This window comes from Ascaphus truei, chromosome 20 (assembly GCF_040206685.1).
Source record: "Ascaphus truei isolate aAscTru1 chromosome 20, aAscTru1.hap1, whole genome shotgun sequence".
NCBI lineage: Eukaryota > Metazoa > Chordata > Amphibia > Anura > Ascaphidae > Ascaphus > Ascaphus truei.
Window position 1 is genome coordinate 19,327,998 of NC_134502.1, and position 20,290 is coordinate 19,348,287.

At 37.4% G+C, this 20,290-nt stretch overlaps 2 non-coding genes and 1 pseudogene across 2 annotated transcripts; 1 reads left to right on the forward strand and 2 right to left on the reverse strand.

Moving 5' to 3' along the window:
- Positions 1-12,123: 12,123 nt before the first annotated feature.
- TRNAK-CUU (transfer RNA lysine (anticodon CUU)) lies at positions 12,124-12,196 on the reverse strand. The gene has a single exon. It is a non-coding gene; the product is annotated as a tRNA-Lys (tRNA).
- Positions 12,197-13,511: 1,315 nt separating this feature from the next.
- Positions 13,512-13,584, reverse strand: TRNAK-CUU (transfer RNA lysine (anticodon CUU)). The gene has a single exon. It is a non-coding gene; the product is annotated as a tRNA-Lys (tRNA).
- Positions 13,585-17,550: 3,966 nt separating this feature from the next.
- Positions 17,551-18,486, forward strand: LOC142470968 (olfactory receptor 6Y1-like; annotated as a pseudogene).
- The last annotated feature ends 1,804 nt before the right edge of the window (positions 18,487-20,290 follow it).

Sequence of the window (20,290 nt, forward strand, 5' to 3'; positions counted from 1 at the left end):
TATTTTGGTGTCCCTAGATGTGGAGGGGCTATACACAAGTATTCCCCATGATACAGGTGTCTCAGCAGTTTCGTATTTCCTGAAGTCAAGAGGCAATCATCTTATGAACAATGACATTGTTCTTAGGCTATTTACCTTTGTCCTGACCAAGAACTACTTTTGGTTTAATAAAACACTATACCACCAGACCAAGGGTACAGCAATGGGCACTAAATGTGTACCTTCATATGCTAATCTGTACTTGGGCTGGTGGGAAGCTGAAATAATGTTTGCAGACAATATAGAGAGATTCACAAACCATGTAGATTTCTGGTACAAGTATATAGATGACGTTCTCTTACTTTGGAATGGGACTCAGGCACTGTTGAAAGAGTTCATTAATATACTAAACACGAATGTGAACAATTTAAGACTTACTTTGGAAGTAGGCCCCAAAGAGATCTCTTTCCTTGATCTTAAAATCTCGATCAAGGAAAATGGGGACCTAACATCAACCACATTCAGGAAAACGACTGCCACAAACAGCATCCTCAGGGCTGATAGCCATAACCCCACGAATCTGATTAAGAACATCCCAGTGGGTTAATTCCTCTGAATTAGACGCAACTGCACAACACTTTCAGAATTTGAAGAGCAAGCAAAGCTCATGAAAGAGAGATTCATGGCTCGTGGCTATAGTATGAACTCTATAAAAAGGGCCTATAAGAGGGCCAAAAGTACCCCTAGGGAAACTCTCCTTAAAGATAAGAAACATGATTTTGAGCCCAAGAACATAAGATTCATTGGAACCTTTAACTCCCAATGGGAACAAGCCAGAAGGGTGTTTCAAAACCACTGGCATATTTTAAGAGCGGATTCAGATTTACAAGAGATACTTAAAACTTACCCTGAAATGACATCAAGAAGAGCCAAGAATCTAAGGGACCATTTAGTTACCAGTCACTATGAAGGAGCCAAAAGTCAAAATACTTGGCTACCGGATAAACCTAAAGGATGCTTTAGCTGTCACAACTGCAAGGCATGTAGGTCTATCAAAACATCAAAGACATTCCAAAATTGGGATAATACAAGAACTTTCGATATCAGGCGATTTATTAATTGTAAATCATCAGGTGTGATATACATGGCCATCTGTACTTGCCAAAAGAAATACATGGGTAAAACTAGAAGACCATTCAGACACCACGTGTTACAACATCTTGGCACCATACGTAATCAAATGGACCCACCAGTGGCCAGACATGTCCAGGAATGCCACAATGGGGACAGCAGTATCCTTACATTTATTGGTATTGACCAATTCTCCCTTGGATTGAGGAAAGGAGACTTTGATGAGATTCTTTTGCAAAAAGAATCCAGGTGGATTTACACCCTAGGCACGCTCACCCCAGGGTTTAAATGAGGGTTTTGTTTTCCACCCATTTATTTCAATATCTTTTGAGACTTTGACAATACAACTACAACACACATTACTGCGAAATGCTCAAAAAACTAGATTGGTCATCACTAGAGTCTAGGCGCAAAGTTCACCTTTCCTGTCTCACCCTCAAATACTTTCTGGGCAAGCTACCCAGCTACCTGAACAAGATCCTCACCCCTATCACATGCAGCACCTATCACCTGAGATTAGACTCCAAAAGACTATTCATGGTCCCAAGGCTCAAAAAAGTATCCGGACGTTCCTCCTCCTTCCGTGCACCCCAAAACTGGAACAACCTACCAGAGACTCTCATATCTACCACCAGCTTAAGTTCTTTCAAATCTAAGACTGTCTCACACTTTAATCTGGTCTGTAACTGTTTCATACGCTCATAATATATATTTTCTTTAATTGTGCACACAATGTCTTGTATATAATGTATACCTTGTTCATTTATGTAACTGTACTTGTAACCATGTATTATTTGTTTTACTCTGTGCCCAGGACATACTTGAAAACGAGAGGTAACTCTCAATGTATTCCTTCCTGGTAAAATATTTTATAAATAATTTATTTGCTGCTCTTATGCTTATCAGCAGCCACTATCATGTTTGACCACTAGATGCCCCCAGAGATTAAGGTTTTATAGGTCCCTGCTGTGTTTTTTCATCTGACAGCAAATACTATCATGTGTGACCACTAGATGCCCTCAGAGACCAACAGGGATTCACTGGTGATTGGCCAACCAATAGGAAACCTTTGTATTGCCTTTAAATATCAAGGGTTGCAGGAAGCTCTTCCAGCCTTGACAAAGCCAGTAGCGAAACGTACGTCGGCAATTGGACGTACTGATGTCATTAGGAGAGGTGCACAGACTGCCTGCCCTCTACCCGTAGCACTGCTGTAACTTCTATAATTTTTTTAGCTCCGCTTTTGAGTACAGACCATTATCAAAGTACTAACACGTCTATTTTTTATCTTAGGAAAGGGGTATAATTGATTATGGGATTTATGTTCACATATGTTGCAATATGAGTTCGTTGTCATACCACAGTTACCACTGTGACATGGAGACACTGCGTCAGACATTACTAGTCTGTCGCTCTGTCCAGTCACACATTTTTTGTAAGCTACCAAGTTTGTGCAACAAGCTTGAGCTTTTATCCGGATATATTTACTATATGGGTTAACTAAGAGACATTTTGTCAGACATATCAAGCCTGTCATTCTGTCCGGTTCCCCAGCTTTGAAACTGATAAAAACTGAAAAGTCTGGATACATGGAGCATACTGCTATGTACCTGTGAGGTTTATTGTATCATACCTCCCAATTCTAATTAGTTTGTTGTTACATCACTGTTAACATTGTGACAAGGAGACACTGCGTCAGACACTCTAAGTCTGTCACTCTGTCCAGTCACATATAGTTTGTGCAGCAATCTAAGGCCTTTATCTGGATATATTTACTATATTGGTTAACTAAGAGACATTTTGCCAGACATATTGAGCCTGTCATTCTGTCCAGTTACCTAGCTCTGAGACTGAAATATGTGTTTACATGAGGTGTAATTGCACAGGAGCTACAATGTTTAACTATCCATGTGATAATATATGTGGTTAATTACAACTAATATTTACACTATGATTGAAATTAACGCACCAACATATGTGTTCATTTAACAAGGATCTAGGCGTTTATTGAAGTCTGCACTTATGTGTTTACACTATACTGCACTATTTGTTATGAGGGAGGCCAGAGATGATATAAGTGTTACATATTGACACTCACTTATATATTTTGCCACAGGCAATGTACCCCCACAGTGCAGCAGTCATTAAGATTTTCTATGACAGTAGATCCTTTTATTACTCTGTAGAGGTTACTTATTAACCATTCTGAGTCTGCTGTTTAGCTACACTTATTCAGATGTAATAACGTAAAAGGGGGAGGGAACAAGCGCAAAAACTGTGAACTAGAAGGATACGTTGTAGTCCAACTATATAGATTTCCTTGATGGGTGCCGCACCGGACCGCAAATGGGTTCGTTCAGAGCCACTTGTGTTGTTTGGGGAGTGAAGTTCCGATTGCGCACGAACTCATCAAATTAGGAAATATATGTGAAAAAAAAGAAAAGAAAAAAAAACACAATAGTGTAATATTGTATGCAACCATCAAGGTAAAAAGTAATGCACTCACATTAGGCATGGTTAGATGAGCATTTCGGTTGTTAAGTGAACCACACTGATGAGCAGGAATCTCTGTTGATAGGATATATCTGGTAGTGCAGACCTTCTCGAATAGCAGGACTCGCAGCGTTAGCGCAGGTACCTCATCAGCAGGATATTCTCCTCCAATCGCAAGACTTGCAGCGCCAATGTAAGCTCCGCAGCAGCAGGATATTCTCAATAAAGAGATAACACAAAATAGTGTAGTACTGTATACAGAATTGGTTAATTGCTCAAGCCAAATGGACACTCACATTAGATTAGAATTAAAAGGACTTATGGTTGTTAAACTGACCAACTTAGACAGGTTATACGGGAAACGCTGGAAAATTCCAAGAACACAGGAAAAGGACGCAGGACAAATAAGATTAAATCTTTATAATATAAAATATAAAAACACAAAAACCAGAAGGCCACAGAAGCTATACAAGGAACAACTTTAATCACAACTCCCAATAAACCCCAGTGATGGCCATACACCAGGGGTTAAGGACAGAGAAGGTGCTCCAGACAGCTCCCAAGAATCTCCTGCTAATCGTATAGGGGTGAAATAAAGTCCCAACGCATTTCGTCTTGACAAAGACTTCTTCCAGCGCATGTAAACAAGTCCTGCTGTCCTTTTCCTTAAATAGTTTGTATTTCGCGCCTTTTTTCCATCTAGGATCCTATTGGTTGCGCACTGCGTTTCATTAGCTTAGTGCGTTTCAGGAGGTACGCGATGTCGCGCATATGACATCATCATAAAAGACCCATACAAGCTACCATGAGAATGCCTGTGTACTCCCAGCAGTTACTGCTGGAGTTGAATCAGTGTGTGGGTTTAGGGATTCCTATTGGTTGCGCACTGCGTTTCATTCGCTAGTGCGTTTCAAGGTGTTGCGCGACGTCACACATATGACGTCATCATGTGAGTATACTGAAAACAGTATACAGATGCCTATCTTCTCCACGCAGCAATATTATGAGAGTGAGGTGAGTGTCAGAGTTAAGAGAGCAACTTTGCTCATATGGTCTGCCTAATACTGGCTTATTAATAAAATGTAAGTGAGAGTATATATAAAGTATAAGGGAATAAAGTGAATAATAGATTACAATGGTGATAATAGATGAAGTGGCTAATGCCACTGTGCATAAGTAATATATAGTGATAATAAATCAACTGTCAATGATGTAGATTAAGTGAATATAATAAATAATCAATTAAATAAGTGATTTTGGTGAGCTGAAAAAGACATTAATTAGCTAACAGTGTATGCAACAGTATATTAATATAAAATATAATTACATCAAAAGAAGAACTCTAATAAAAAATACATATATATAGATAAATAACACACTTAGCCGACACTAATTAAAAATTAAAAGCAATTTCCAAATAACCATATCAATAAATTATGTTAAAAAGCGTTAAAATCAAAGTCGGTATTTAATATCCTTTAGGATGTAAAGTTTTTAATTCGAAAATCCAAAAGGATTCTCTTTTAGACAACTGGTTAACTCTGTCTCCTCCTCTCCAGTGTATATGTACATGCTCGATTTCAGGCCTGTATAATCAGAGTTATGATATTTTTTTAAATGTAAAGGGACTTTAATTTTAAAACATTTCCCTGTGTAATTAGAACTAAAAATGTCTGTTTTCTCTTGCCCGTTTTTGCATGCTTTGCATGTAAAACATTTATAAAAACCCTTTGGTAAAGATGGCAACCAATTATCTGTCTTATTTGTTTTCTTAATTTTCTTTAGGGCGCTTGGTGCCAGAGAATCCTTTATGCTTCTCGCTCTACTGAAGACTACCTGTGGGCGTTCTTCCAAGAAGTCTCCAAGAATGGGATCTCCCTTCAAAATATGATAATGTTTTTTAATTATATTTTGAATTTTATTAGCTTCACAGTTATACTTGGTTATAAATGGAATAAAAATCTCTCTTATTGGCTTTTTTTCTTTTGTTATTAAAAGACTGTTCCTATCAATTGTGTCCACTTTTTTTCTAGCATTTTTTAAAAGAGTGTTACAGTATTATACTTTTTTTCAATAAATCTCTTCTCCAAAGTAGTAGCTTGTTCTTGGAAGAGCCCTATTTCTGAGCAATTTCTCTTGATACGTCTCAGCTGTCCTGTAGGAATATTATTTAGCCAGGACTTATGATGACAACTACCAGTTAAAATGAAGTTATTACTGTCGACTTCTTTAAAAAAGGTCTTGGTCTGTATACAGTTATTTTTAATATATATAGTCAAATCTAAAAAAGAAATCTCTAAATTACTAATCGTAGATACAAATGAAAGATTAAAATCATTTTTGTTAATATATGTTAAAAAGGACTTTAGTAAATCTTCAGTTCCATTCCAAATAAAAATGATATCGTCAATATAGCGCCGCCATAGGACAAGGTTTGCGCCAAAGGGATTATTATTAAAAATAAAATCTTGTTCCCACATTCCTAGAAAAATATTAGCATAACTTGGCGCAAACCTCGTACCCATGGCGGTGCCACATATCTGAAGATAAAAAGACTCATCAAAAAGAAAATAATTATTAGTAAGAATAAAACGAATACTGCTAATAATAAAATCTATCTGATCATCCTTTAATATCCCTTCTTGTTTTAAAAGGCGCTCAACCGCCGCGCATCCCCGATCATGGTTAATAATAGTGTATAGTGAGGATACATCCGCTGTGCAAAGAATATAATTATCAGCCCATTGCATATCATTCAGAATATTAAGAATATGTGTAGTGTCTCTTAAATGAGAGGGTAAGTCACAGACATATGGCTGTAAAAATTCATCTATATATTGAGACAAATTAGATGTTGAAGACTCAATTCCAGCTATAATTGGTCTTCCCGGAGGTCTTTTTAAATCCTTATGGATTTTGGGAAGAAAATAAAAAATTGGAATTTTAGGAGTATTGTTATAGAGGAAGAGAAATTCATTATCACTGATTATTCCTTTATCTTTTGCTATGAGTAGAAGTTTATGCAGATCATTGAGTACCTTTTTCGTCGGATTATTGGGCAATTTAGTATACGTACTGCTATCATTTAGGAGTCGTGTTGATTCCTCCAGATAGTAGGTACGGTCCATGATGACCGTACCCCCACCTTTATCGGCACAGATTTTATCACAATTTCTGTATTCTCTGATAAATCTTTCAATGTATTATTTTCTTTTACCGAGAAGTTATTTTTTCGGGTTTTATTTCTCTCACAATTCTCTGTTAATTTTTCAAAATCTTTAGTGATCAAATTGTAAAATGTATCTAAAAAATTGCCCTTGTCTTGACTAGGATAGAAAGTAGATTTCTTTTTGAGATTGGTATGTTGATACCCATCTTTTGTACCCTGACTGTTAACCGTTGTGGTTACACATGGCATATCGAATTTTCTTTTTAGGAAATGAAGTTTTATTGTCAATTTTCTAAGATATTTATTGGCATCTATAAACAAATCAAATGAACTTGGGCCTGCTGTAGGAGCAAATTTGAGTCCTTTATTTAGGACTTTTATTTGATCCTGCGTGAGCTGTAATTTACTAAGATTAAAAATTCCTTGACTCAACTATTTTTGTCTTTTGTGCAGACCTTGTTCCTCTTCTTCCTCGTCTGAGTTTTCGCTTCTCTTTTTTCTCTTTATTGTCGTATCTATCAGATATTCTTCCTTTAGCGGAAAATATCGATTGGCATGTTCCCAAAATTTTGGCTGTTTGGTGTGTTGGTATCTGTCTGACTCTGTGGGGTGTGCACCCTGATGGTCTAAAAAAGACCCAGAAGTTGATGGTCTTTCTCCCTCATCTTCCCTATGGTTATGTTTATGTTGGTGTCTATTTAGTTCTGTGGAGTGAGTACTTCGGTGTTCTAGGGAGGATCCTGAAGTGGATGGTCTTTCCCCATCATCTTCCCTATAATTATGTTTATATTGGTGTTTCCTAGGTGATTTATGTGGTGACACTAATGTTTCCTTACTAGATGTTCTCCCTTTACTATCTAGTGTAGTTTCTTTATTTCTCACCGGACTTTTTTTGTTGTTCCCGGGTGACCTCCTTTTAAGTGGTTCTTGTTGATATCTGTCCCATTTTTCTTTTTCTTTATAAGGGGATCTTTCCCTTCTATAATCTCTGGTAGGTGTTCTATTTTTAGTAGTGTATCTAGGTGGTGTTCTATCTCTTCTAGGAGCATTACCCATTTTAGATTGATCATAATCCCTGTGATTATTTGGGTGATGATTATCTCTTGAATGTTCTCTCCTTTGAGGAACATACAGTAGGGTTGTTTTTTGTTCTCATTTGAGGTTTCACTTTTTGCCCAATTTCTAATTCTGCCCGTGGCATAATCTTTTTTGTCGCGGGCAAACTTAGATTTTTTAGTGGCTCCAATATTTTTCTCAAGGAGATCTAATCTTTCTTGTAACTCATAATCTGTAGTATAGAAACCTGGAGTCGAATCAAGGGGTGCTAGTTTCTCTTTGATTTTATCTATCTCCTCATCTATTATTTTGAGTTGTATCTCGTGTTGATTGATCAACAGCTTCATAAAATTTACAGAACAGTCATCAGCAATACGATTCCATGATGTCAGAAATGGTTGAATCTCTGAATATGATGTGGGCTGCTTGAGAATCCTCAGACCTCTTGGTATGCGTTTATGTAATATATAATTTTCTAGAGTCACCTTATGCCAAATTTTTTTCTTTTCTACTATCAATAATTTCTCCAATGAGAAAAATAAATTGTTAACATCTTCTTTGGTTTCTGTATATTCAACGGTGTCATTACCAAAAATATCTTCAATATTAATCTGGTAATGAGACCGTCTAGAAAACACAGTCATATGTGACATATCCATAATGTATACTTAATATATAAGCTCACAGTAATGCAGCTCTGAAGAACACAATTGCAATAACATAAAAGGGGAAGGGAACAAGCACAAAAACTGTGAACTAGAACCTGCAATATTTTAATTTTGAGGTATCTCCTAATAAAGATTATTTTAAACTATTCATCAATTCATTACATTATTAGATTCCTCTGGTGTTATCAGTGAATTCATCTGTTTAGAGTGCTCTCGTTATAGGGGTTTCTTTTTTCTATTGTTGTACAATTTAGTATCATCAGCAAAGATGGAGACTCACGACCTTTGTCCCAACCTGAAAAAGTTCAATTTATGACAACCCTCTGTTGTCTGTCCTTCAACCAGTTTTCAATATAGGTGCATATATTTTAACTAAGTCCAATTTGCTTTATTTTGTGCACCAACCTTGGTATCTATCAACTGATGTTTGTTCACAAAAAGCGATGTCAGACAGCAATTATATAATGATACTTTAAAAAACTAATACTCACTGTAAACATTCAAAGCATTGCACAAAATTACTCCACATTTCTTTAAAATGCTGTTATTTAACATTGATAATCTAAGGCGTTGGTGGTATAGTGGTGAGCATAGCTGCCTTCCAAGCAGTTGACCTGGGTTCGATTCCCGGCCAACGCATAATTCTTTTTTTTTTTTTCTCAGAGGTTTGGTTCAAGCTGATATATTCCAAAAATTATATATAATTAAAGCATTTCTGAGATGATAAAAAAAGTATATATATATTCCGTCCGGTGCCAGCAGAAACAGCACAATACACAAAAAGCTCTTACAATCACAACAACAGGGGTTATAGGGCGATTCCTAGCTCACTAGGTGCTGGGCGCCGCTTCAGTAGACTTACTAAGGATGTCGTCCACTTGCAGAGAGTCTCTGGGTTCCACGGTACCCTAGGAATCCTAGGCCAATAACAGAAAATCCAAAGTTTAACCTTTTATATGCCAAACCATTTCCCCACTACCGTCACTTCTCCCCCTTTAAACTGAGAGCCCTGGGTGATAGCCCTACAGGGCTGAGGCCAATTGTGGTGCGCTGTCTCCCCAAAATCAACCTGTGTTTACAGTGTGTCATCCGGTATGAAGGGCTGAAGTGTTCCACCCCAAAACTCCCCCCACCTTTCTTCTTGTATCGGTGGCGTCATTTGATGTCACAACTGCATGTGGTATTAAATGATTCATGCTGAGTCGAATTGTATATATTGGTATAGTATATGAGTTATTTAATAGTCCTATCCATCTATAGTATCTTTCAAGACTCGCTATGTTAGTGGGCCAATCAAAAAAACAGTTTATGGTTCACCACAAAAGATACAATTATAATATATCTTTAATATTAATTATACAATAGTCATCCTACTAAATCAAGTCCGTTGTTGTTATTATTATTGTTATTATTTCATTGTTCATATGTCCTCCTCTGTATATTATTGAGTTAAATGGTCAATTTATTTATATATGAACATTATATTATAATGATTGATTTTTGCTTTCAGTATAAAAAATATTATATATTTTTTGTATGTATATGCATTTAATTAATTTTATATTTTATAGTAATATATTTTTCACAATAGTCATCCTCCTAAATCAAGTCTGTTGTTGTTAATATTACTGTTATTATTTTATTGTTCATATGTCCTCCTCTGTATATTATTGAGTTAAATGGTTAATTTATTTATATATGAACATTATATTATAATTATTGATTAGTATTGTATACTTCTTATTACACCAAAAGAACAAGAAATTGCTTTCAGTATAAAAAATATTATATATTTTTTTGTATGTATATGCATTTAATTAATTTTATATTTTATAGTAATATATTTTTCACAATTACAGCTACATGTATAAGTAAATTGTGACTAATTAGAATAACAAGTTTCTAGTTTTGTAAACTTCTATATTAGAGCAAAATGTATGTTATTTTAGGTATTTAAGAATAACAATTATGTAAAGTTAATACATGTGTGCCTTGTCATCTTATATCCCACGACCCTGAGATTACGAGTCTCATGCTCTACCGACTGAGCTAGCCGGGCTGATGTCAATATTCTCCTACCTGCTCCCACCCAATGCTCGCGCCACCCTAAAACTCCCCCCATCTTTCTTCCTGTATCGGCTGTGTCATTTGATGTCACAACGGCATGTGGTATTAAATGATTCATGCTGAGTCGAATTGTATATATTGGTATAGTATATGAGTTATTTAATAGTTCTATCCATCTATAGTATCTTTCAAGACTCGCTATGTTAGTGGGCCAATCAAAAAAACAGTTTATGGTTCACCACAAAAGATACAATTATAATATATCTTTAATATTAATTATACAATAGTCATCCTACTAAATCAAGTCCATTGTTGTTATTATTCTTGTTATTATTTTATTGTTCATATGTCCTCCTCTGTATATTATTGAGTTAAATGGTCAATTTATTTATATATGAACATTATATTATAATTATTGATTAGTATTGTATACTTCTTATTACACCAAAAGAACAAGAAATTGCTTTAAGTATAAAAAATATTATTTATTTTTTTGTATGTATATGCATTTAATTAATTTTATATTTTATAGTAATATATTTTTCACAATTACAGCTACATGTATAAGTAAATTGTGTCTAATTAGAATAATGAGTTTTTAATTGTGTAAGCTTCTATATTAGAGCAAAATGTATGTTTTTTTAGGTGTTTAAAAATAATAATTATGTAGAGTTAATACGTGTGTGCCTTGTCAGCTTATATCCAATTTGATTGGATACCTGGGATATATATACGTATCATGTACTCATCCCCTGAAGAAATCACTTAGTGGGAAGAAACGCGTAGGATTAACATTGTGTTGCTAAGCAAAGGGCGTATACATGAAGTTACCTACTGCCTGGACTAAAGACATCAGCGGATACATTCAATTAATTCCCTGCCCGGAACCAAGCTACCTCGGCGGGGTGCTCCCGGAGGACTTCGCCGACGGCTGTGTTGCACTCTGAGTTCCTGCTGGACAGAGGCTCAGAGAGATCAGTCCGGACAGACAAGGTGGAGAGGCGGAGGAGCGGAGTTCCAGTGCCGAGGCATGAGTATTATCTCATAACACGCTCTTATACTTTTGTCGTTTGTGAGTTTTAATTTGTAAAAGCTTTGGAATCATTACATGTATTTTTTAGACTTAATGCACTACGATCGGGAGCTTTCTTCTTTTTTTTCTATACATATACCTGTATATATATCCCTGTTTAATTCAGAGGAATTGTAATGCATTGCAGTATATTGCTGGATCAGTCATGCACATGCTTGAGACTTAAAGCACTCTACATAGACTAACTAACTTAACACATTCTCTTTGCCATCTGGAGGACAGGCGCCGAATTACAAACAAACAAATCTGAAATCTGTCTAGCATATCCCTGTTTAATTCAGGTGTGAATAACAACACGAAGAGCTGTCTACAGTTGTCTACAGCAATACGGGAGGTATATTGATTACATCTCCAAAACAAAATGATTGATGTCTGGACTTTAGTTAAGGAAAACTGAAGACACACACAGGCTGTATCTGTACCATGTACAGGTATAGACATATATAATTAAATAGAAAAAAAGAAAGCGCCCAACGTGGGGCTCGAACCCACGACCCTGAGATTAAGAGTCTCATGTTCTACCGACTGAGCTAGCCAGGCTGATGCCAACTTTCCCCTACCTTCTTCCACCCACTGCTCGTGCCACCCCAAAACTCCCCCCATCTTTCTTCTTGTATCGGCGGCATCATTTGATGTCACAACGGCATGTGGTATTAAATGATTCATGCTGAGTCGAATTGTATATATTGGTATAGTATATGAGTTATTTAATAGTCCTATCCATCTATAGTATCTTTCAAGACTAGCTATGTTATTTGGCCAATCAAAAAAACAGTTTATGGTTCACCACAAAAGATACAATTATAATATATCTTTAATATTAATTATACAATAGTCATCCTCCTAAATCAAGTTTGTTGTTGTTATTATTATTGTTATTATTTTATTGTTCATATGTCCTCCTCTGTATATTATTGAGTTAAAATGTATATTTTTTTAGGTGTTTAAGAAAAACAATTATGTAAAGTTAATACGTGTGTGCCTTGTCAGCTTATATCCAATTTGATTGGATACCTGGGATATATATAAGTATCATGTACTCATCCCCTGAAGAAATCACTTAGTGGGAAGAAACGCATAGGGTTAACATTGTGTTGCTAAGCAAAGGGCATATACACGAAGTTACCTACTGCCTGGACTAAGGACATCCGCGGATACATTCAATTCATTCCCTGCCTGGAAACAAGCTACATTGGCGGTGTGCTCCCGGAGTACTTCGCCGATGGCTGTGTGGCACTCTGAGTTCCTGCTGGACAGAGGCTCAGAGAGATCAGTGCGGACAGACAAGGCGGAGAGGCGGAGGAGCGGAGTTCCAGTGCCGAGGCATGAGTATTATCTCATAACACGCTCTTATACTTTTGTCGTTTGTGAGTTTTAATTTGTAAAAGCTTTGGAATCATTACATGTATTTTTTAGACTTAATGCACTACGATCGGGAGCTTTCTTCTTTTTTTTCTATACATATACCTGTATATATATCCCTGTTTAATTCAGAGGAATTATAATGCATTGCAGTATATTGCTGGATCAGTCTTGCACATGCTTGAGACTTAAAGCACTCTACATAGACTAACTAACTTAACACATTCTCTTTGCCATCTGGAGGACAGGCGCCGAATTACAAACAAACAAATCTGAAATCTGTCTAGCATATCCCTGTTTAATTCAGGTGTGAATAACAACACGAAGAGCTATCTACAGTTGTCTACAGCAAAACGGGATGTATATTGATTACATCTCCAAAACAAAATGATTGGTGTCTGGACTTTAGTTAAGGAAAACTGAAGACACACACAGGCTGTATCTGTACCATGTACAAGTATAGAAATATATAATTAAATAGAAAAAAAGAAAGCGCCCAACGTGGGGCTCGAACCCACGACCCTGAGATTAAGAGTCTCATGCTCTACCGACTGAGCTAGCCGGGCTGATGCCAACTTTCCCCTACCTTCTTCCACCCACTGCTCGTGCCACCCCAAAACTCCCCCCATCTTTCTTCTTGTATCGGCGGCATCATTTGATATCACAACGGCATGTGGTATTAAATGATTCATGCTGAGTCGAATTGTTTATATTGGTATAGTATATGAGTTATTTAATAGTCCTATCCATCTATAGTATCTTTCAAGACTAGCTATGTTAGTGGGCCAATCAAAAAAACAGTTTATGGTTCACCACACAAGATACAATTATAATATATCTTTAATATTAATTATACAATAGTCATCCTCCTAAATCAAGTTTGTTGTTATTATTATTATTGTTATTATTTTATTGTTCATATGTCCTCCTCTGTATATTATTGAGTTAAATGGTCAATGTATTTATATATGAACATTATATTATAATTATTGATTAGTATTGTATACTTCTTATTACACCAAAAGAACAAGAAATTGCTTTCAGTATAAAAAATATTATTTATTTTTTTGTATGTATATGCATTTAATTAATTTTATATTTTATAGTAATATATTTTTCACAATTACAGCTACATGTATAAGTAAATTGTGTCTAATTAGAATAATGAGTTTTTAATTGTGTAAGCTTCTATATTAGAGCAAAATGTATGTTTTTTTAGGTGTTTAAGAAAAACAATTATGTAGAGTTAATACGTGTGTGCCTTGTCAGATTATATCCAATTTGATTGGATACCTGGGATATATATAAGTATCATGTACTCATCCCCTGAAGAAATCACTTAGTGGGAAGAAACGCGTAGGGTTATCATTGTGTTGCTAAGCAAAGGGCGTATACACGAAGTTACCTTTTCCTGGACTAAGGACATCGCGGATACATTCGATTCATTCCCTGCCTGGAAACAAGCTACCTCGGCGGGGTGCTCCCGGAGGACTTTGCCAACGGCTGTGTTGCACTCTGAGTTCCTGCTGGACGGAGGCTCAGAGAGATCAGTCCGGACAGACAAGGCGGAGAGGCGGAGGAGCGGAGTTCCAATGCCGAGGCATGAGTATTATCTCATAACACGCTCTTATACTTTTGTCGTATATGACTTTTAATTTGTAAAAATGTAGTTCAGTCGGTAGAGCATGACACTCTTAATCTCAGTGTTGTGGGTTCAAGCCCCATGTTGGGGGTGCTTTCTTTTTTTTTCTATTTAATAATATATGTCTACACCAGTCACGGTTCACGGAGCAGATTCATCTCATCTGTAGATGTGTAGATCTGTAGATGTGTGGAAGCAGAGGAGACAAAAAGATACCTTTACGTGCCCGGGTTCAGGCACTTACACGTAAGTGCATACCCCACCACCATAATCTTTCTACATTGTATGAACTTACTTCACTATATATTTTTCTTTTTTCTTTTCTTTTTCCATTTTTTTGGAGGTGCGCTGAATCATTCTGGACTTCATATATAGAGATATATATCTTACAAACACATTATATGCATAATTTAATTTCTGTTTTTCTGCCATACCCGATAAAGGACCCTGAGAGGTTAGAAAGCTTGCAACATATCAACTACTTGTTGGTCCAATAAAAGGTATCATACCCCCTACTCCCTCTTCCTCCTTTGTTACTATATGGAAGGACCAACACAGCTCCCCATCCTTCTTTTCTTACCTTTTTACACTCCCCAAATCAGAAGCTGATACCCAAAAGTCAAAATGGGCGAAAATACCTTGGTACATGAACGCATAGAGATGCAAGATGAACATTGTGGCAAAGAGCTTGCAATCTAATTTCTGGTGCATGAGGCACAGTGAAATAAAGTGACTCGCTCAAGGTCATTGGGAGCTGAAACTGGCTTTTATACGAGGTTCACACACTTTAAATGCGGTGTCCTTAATACAAAGCTACTATTTCACTCCATGTAATCTAGTTCTAACTGCTATAAGGATTATAGATGAAAAAAATAACCCGGCGCTGGTAAACAATAGTGATTAAAGTAACAAAGTGAGTGCAGCTCTATCCCAATAGAACAAACAACCTCTACTCCTGACGAAGCCCACGGGGCGAAACGCGTTGAGTTTTGGAGCGAGTAACATCATACAGTGGAGAGGGAGGCACATAGAGGTCTACACAGCTGTTCCAGCCATTCCAGTCCTAACCATCCAAAATCTCGCAAGACGTGGGACGTCGGATGAGGAAGTAGCACCAGGTGAATGTTCCGGCTTTCCCCGGCGCTTCTCTGACACACGATGAAGGAAAAAGAGAGCAACAATTGTTGATTGGACAACAACCTTCAGGACAAGACCCACAAGGACCCCTGTACAAGGTCCGTTGATTCTTTATAAAATGTGAGCGTGATTGACATCTATTCATATGTTACATAAATCCTTATTTTACCATCTGTACTTTTGGATATCTTCTTTTTTTCTTCTCATCCTCTGAGACTGAAGAAGATCCCTGCCTGCCTTATAAGAAGAATTTGAATCCACTACAAATATCAAAGATCCTATGGTTTAATATCCACATACTGTTGTTGTTTATTTTCATTTTTAAGGTTTAATATTCACACTTGTGTATTATTCACCAGAAATCACATATATACATTTTGCGCTCCCCTATATATATATATTTTCACTTTGTTATAAAGATTAAGCAACCTTTGTTATAATTGCAATGTACAGGTCTTCTTATAATGCACATTTATAGAACGCCCAAAAGGGAAATATAGACTGTTACTGCACGGCGATTACTATGTTTCTAAATAATTTCTAAATTTAGCCCCTGGTTTCATATAGAATAGCACCACTAAGTAAACATGGGTCATTGTGTCTAATTTTGGAGGCCACATCAACAGAAGAAAAACATCAAGAAAATAGAAGTAATACACAGACAATCAACTACTGCTTTATACATGTTATTATTATGTACAGAGCTTTTAAAACGTCTCCGTTTTCTTCAGTATTAAAATTAGTTTAGCAGGGGAAAGGTTAAAATATCTGCAAGATGGAGATACCAAACTCCAGCAAAGTTCTGTGAGGCTACTGACTGGGTGGGGAGTTGATGTTTTCCTCCCGGAATTATTTTCAATCCTACTGATGAAGTCTCAGTGGAATTGTGCTCACTGAGTATCACAAGGGCTGTTCTCTCTACTGCATAAAGAATATAAAAACCTCTAGCAATCTGGATGTTGTAAACATTACAGTCTGCCAGTGGCAGACACTAGAAGAAGCTCACAACCTTTGTTGCAAGATCAACAAGAAGCACAGAGAATTATTTCACAAAGTCTTATCACTTTGATTCATCCTTTTCACTATGGACATTTACAAGGGGAAGACTCATTTGGTTCTCTAAAAAAACTCAGTCTAATGCTGATTGAGATGAATCATTGCTGTGGTCATCATAGATGATGGTAAGTGTGGAATACTGAAGGAAGTCAGATGAATCTGTTTTGCAGTAGGGGTGGTTGTTTAATATGTAGAATTGTAACTAAACTTTCCCTGTATCATTATTTTCTCACAGTTTTGTCAAATTTAAGAAACAAATGAATCAGTTATTGGTATGTTATGTTTTGGAAACTCTGTGATATTTATGAGTTATAATGGGATATGTTGTGTTATCTGGAATAGCAATGAAGCCTTCTACATCTGCTGTCATGATTTAAGGCTATTCACATTTTCCATCAAGAAGCTGTTTTTTTCAAGATTGGGTTTGATAGCCTGAAGACATATGGCTTTGCATATATTGAGGGTAAAGTAGTTCCACATGAATCGAGATGTGAGGGGAAAGGTTTTAGGTGAAATGGAGCAGTAAAGACAATAGTAGTGCAAAGGACACCATTGTGAGCAGAGTGCAGGGGTGAAATTAAGATTGAGATAAAGGGAGGAACATTGGAATGGGTTATTTTGCAACCTTTAACAACATCTCAAATGAGGATATGACAAGTGTCGATTAAGTAATTTGTGTTTAATCTTTCATCAGGCGATGCTTGAGAAGAATCACACAATTGTCACTGAATTCCTGCTTCTTGGATTCTACAATATTCACAGCTTTAAGATTGTATTCTTCACTGTGTTCCTCATGACATCAATTATGACCCTAATTAGTAATCTCCTAATCATCGCATTGGTGTCAACCAGTTACCAACTTCACTCTCCCATGTACTTTTTCCTTGCCCACTTGTCCTTTTCCGACATCCTGCTTACCATGGTTATTTTCCCCACCATGCTACGCATCATATGGGGAGAAGGTGGCACCATTTCTGTAGCTGGCTGCATCAGTCAACTTCACTTTTTTCTTTTCTCTGTGGCCACAGAGTGTTTCCTTCTCACAGTGATGTCCTACGACCGATAACTGGCCATCTGTCACCCATTGCGTTACACCACCATTATGTATTTCAAGTTTTGCCTCCAGCTAGTCATCTGGTCCTGGCTCGTAGCATTTGCGGTGACATTATTCGTAATTCTTCAGATCAGTCAGTTACAGTTCTGTGGCTCTTATATCATTGACCATTTCTTCTGTGATTTTGCTCCTCTTCTAAAACTTTCTTGCTCGGACACCTCCTTTATAGAAATTGAAAGCTTTGTGCTATCCACCTTTGTTGCCCTATTGCCATTTGTGTTCATCATTGTGACTTATGTATGTATTTCCATCACCATCCTCAGGATACCCTCTGCCACTGGGAGACAGAAAGCCTTCTCCACCTGCAGCTCTCACCTCACTGTTGTTTGCACATATTATGGGACACTGATTACTATCTACTGTGTGCCATCCAGAGGACACACATTTAACATAAACAAGATCCTGTCTCTACTGTACACGGCGGTGACTCCCTTCTTCAACCCCATCATATACAGCCTGAGGAATCAGGAGATCAGGACTGCTCTGAGGAGAAGCTTTCACTATTACACAAATTTGTAGCATAAAAGGAGAGGGAGGCAACCCAATGTATGTACATATTTGATCTGTAAAGATGGTAAGATTATTGATATTGCATGTGTGTATGGCCCTTTGAAGTAAAACATTGCATAGTTTGATAACAGATGACATTTTATTGATAAGATTGGTTCCAGAATTAAACAAAAGAACAAAGAGAGCAATAGATTCAGCCCTTGACTGCACTCACCTACAATTCTATAGAAATAGTATGTATGTATGTATGTCTTTATTTATATAGCGCCATTATTGCACATAGCGCTTCACAGCAGTATATACGTGACAATCATATAGATTCCAAATAATACAAAAACAGATCATGGGAATAAGTGCTTCAGACATAAAGGTAACATTTAGGAAAAGGAGTCCCTGCTCCGAAGAGCTTACAATCTAATTGGTTGGTAGGAAGAACATACAGAGACAGTAGGAGGGCATTCTGGTAAGTGCATCTGTAAGGGAACAAGGTTTATGTATGAGGTGTAAATTATCAGCCATGGAGCTACTCATATGCTTCTTTAAGCAGGTGGGTTTTGAGGTGTGTCATAATGGTGGATAGAGAGTGTGTGTCACGGGAGACAGGTTATTTACACCTTTTTACCAGGATCATTCATTGTGCAAAACAAGGTAATGAAATAAATTGTAATTTATTCTGCATAAATTCGCATACATACAATGATATACAAAATACAGACAAAAAGACACACTTAATTTGGGACTGGGGTCGAAAACTAGACTTTCCTAGGTTCAGGGAACTCTATAGAAGAGTTATTCCCTGACCGGGACTTAGACCGGAATCTCCTGGAACCCAAATCGGTATGAAATTCCATCCGCCAGGGAATGTTCTCTTCTGAGAACTTGGTCCCTCCTGACCGTGAGTTACTCCAAATCTCCTTGAATTCAAATCGGGATAAAATCACAGCCGCGACCGTTACGATAGTTTCTGAGAACTTGGGTGCAAAGGTCGAGACTTAGTCCCCAACAGGCAGGCTTTTCAGGCTTGAAATCGAAACCGGTTGCTCTGATTTTCACGCAGAAGCAACTTTGAAAAGCCCGCCCGCGCTCTTACAACAGGGAACTACGAATCTGATCTGGCTCACAGATTCTTATAGTATGAGTTTAATTCACAAAACAGCAGCCAATCAACGTGTGGGAACTATCCAAAGAAGCCAATCAGAGCCAAGCCGGCTAGAAAAACTGGGTCAGCGGGAAATATGAAATAGCCAAGAGACATGCGCAAGCCTGCTACCTCTCTCCCTGGCTATCTCAATGCCACCCACTGGGACAGGCTCCACCAGGTCTGGCAGAGCATGTGCATCCCCGAGGATGCCATTGATCTCCGAACCTGGTACTCCGCCTTTCCCCACTGACCAAATACCATTCACACCTTTGGGCATCCTCTGACTGCTTTGAACTCTGATGTCCAGCAGACTTACTGGCGCCTATGGGTTAGCTCGGGCAGTCTGTTTGGACATTGGTTCCGAATGTAACAAGCACATTACATTATTAAAGTATATTTTTAATACCTATCTGAGTCTCTGGGTATGGGGGACAGAAGAGGAAACATTTTGTAGTTTTATTTATATCTGCCTTATTCCCCACACACTTTCCCTTGGACTCAATCTGGATTCTCATAGTACCTCCTCAACCTTATATACGGTTGGGGCACCCACAAAGCCTATACTGGTTCTGGGTCACCTTGGCACTAGCTGGGGTACCCCCATTAACTTAGGATTCCCTCAGCCATAGGGATACCTATTCATCCCTGTGCCTCATTCACTTTTCTGGGCTA